The sequence below is a fragment of the Ambystoma mexicanum genome, chromosome 9, assembly GCF_040938575.1.
Source record: "Ambystoma mexicanum isolate Mex_15411 chromosome 9, UKY_AmexF1_1, whole genome shotgun sequence".
In the NCBI taxonomy this organism is placed as follows: domain Eukaryota; kingdom Metazoa; phylum Chordata; class Amphibia; order Caudata; family Ambystomatidae; genus Ambystoma; species Ambystoma mexicanum.
Window position 1 is genome coordinate 654,841,877 of NC_090931.1, and position 2,472 is coordinate 654,844,348.

Here is a 2,472-nt window from a genome sequence, read left to right on the forward strand (position 1 = left end):
TGGTAAGATTGTTGAGGTTTTGTCAAGGGGGGGCAAAGTCAAAGGGGGGGGGCTCAACATTTTTTTTTCCTCCCGTAGTCTGAATGGGCAAAAACTTTGCGCACGGCTACAGCCCGAACGGCTGGATGGATTTGCACCAAATTTGCGGCAGGAGCGGGGGCTTGGTTCAGAAAGCGTGCTTTTGTGTGTTTGGTGGGAATCCGATCAGTACTTTTGTTGCAACTAACTGAAATGTACATCTTAAAAAAGTGATATCTGGGTCCGCTCTGCCGACCCATTTACCTGTTCGCTCTGCGAACAGAAGTGTCATTGGCTTGCGGTACGGCGTGCTGTCGGAGAACTTTGGACGCGGCCGGTGGTTGGCTGGAGGCAAGCGTGTTCTGTGTCAACATTCTTTGGCAAACGCTGCCATGGTGTATCGGAGGACAGTGCGCCGGCGGAAGGGTCTGGAAAATATACTGTACGCCATGTGTTGACGGCAAAAAGGGAGGGAAAGGGTTGGGGAGTGAGAAGTGGTTCATGTGATATATGTAAATAGCTGGAAGAAGACGGAGGAGTGCCTGCAGTATTTGTGTGTATTGCGCCAATTCGCGGGTACCTAGACAGGTGACTACTTTGTGTGGTGATTGGAGGCAGCTGTCGTAACGGCCCGATAGCTTCTGCCGCAACCTGTTTGTGGCGACCTCTTTCTGTGGTGAGTGGTGGCAGGTGAATTTCAGAAGGGGAGTGGTTCACTTGGCTACAGCGGTCTGGTCGCAGGATTCTGTCAAGGTACACCTCTTGGACATCATGCCTTATTCCAGAGGTCCCAGAGTTACATCCTTTGCCTCCAACCCTGCATTTCAAACCTTCACGAGAGGTTTGCCAACAACCTTCCCACCAGGGCCAGCACCGACTCTAAGCTGGAATCTCAACACAGTTTTCCCAACATCAGCGGCTCCTCCTTACGAGCCCATTCACAAAAGCGATCTTTTTCCTCTCTGATAAGGTCGCTGTTTTAGTGGCGATCACTTCAACAGATGAATCATAGTACTGCAAGCTTTATCTACTGATCCTCCGTTTACAGTCTTAAAGGACTAGGTCTGAACACATCGTCCTCACAAAGGCCTTTAGCTATCATATTTCCATCGCCGGACCCGCCTTGCACTCACAAGGTCTATCGCGAGTACTCAACTTCTACTGACAGCATACTAGCAACCTAGAGCATCTCCTAGATCGTTTCTTTCACTCATGGTGCTGTTGAGAGCCAGCACACTTCCGATCCTGGCCATGCCAAATGGATGGTACATTTCATAACCCATTGCCCTAAGACCAAGGGCAACCTGCTTACCCATCCAGCTACTGCCCGTTGCTTGAGAGGGGGCATCTGCAATGGCTCTCCAGGCAGGAATGGCAATGAAGGACATATGCAGGGCAGCTACTAAGAGTACGCTCCATAAATTGGCCAAGTACGCTGTATAGTATAAAACGCTGAAAGGGAGCCAGCTGTAGGACGAACAGTCCTATGACATCTGGTTGCGTGAGGTAGAAGCATCTATTGTTCTTTCCCTCCTTCACTTCATGTTTCAAGCATGCATACCGGGTTCAGGGTACTCTCTTTGGGTACAACGTTTGACCTATGTGTGCCTCAGTGACGTAGGTGGCATGCTTCCACTGCTTGGTATTCTATTCAAGCATGTGAATCTATGAAAGATCCAATGCTGCAGAAGTCTTAGTTATTTATCTGTAACTGTATTTCTCCAGCATTGGTATCGTTCATAGATTCACATGCGCCCGCCCGCCTCCCTGTTGTGGCTTCTCCTTTGGCAGGCAGTCATCATTGTAGCAGTCACTATCAGGGCTCAAAATTTGAAGATGGCTGCCTGGAGTGGAGCTTAAGCCCTGCCACTTCATTGGTTATGGTCAAAAGGGATCAAAATGAGGTGGAGGGACTTCATAAGTGAGTGCCTGTACAGGCATAATGAGCAAACAGTATTGCTTTTTCCAAGGGGGAAAATGTACAGTTATTTATTTTAAAATTACAGAAGATTCCCAGTCTGACGGCGGGGAATATTCAAGTATATGTATCTATGAAAGATACCAATGCTTGAGAAATAAAGTTTCAGGTAAGTAACTAAGACTTCTCCTTCTCCCTTGCTTGCTTTCACTTTCTCTCTCTTTCCCCTCCTCTCACTGGTGAATTTGGTGCAGTCGGTGTGGAAATGGCACTAGAGAAGGTGAAGAAAGAATTAAAGTCTGCATGGAGAGTTTGTAAGATGGAACTTACGCTCTTATTTTAAGCATATACATTGCAGAAAAGGACTAACAAGCAGCTGCATCAGCTGTCTTGGAGATAAATGGTAAACTATGAATGGAGCTCAAATGTTGCTCAGCCACAAATAGTAATATGTTCATGATGCTATCAGATCATCCTTAGAGCAGTTAAAACTTGCATGTTTAAAGCTATGTTGATACCCTCTTTTCATGCAGAAA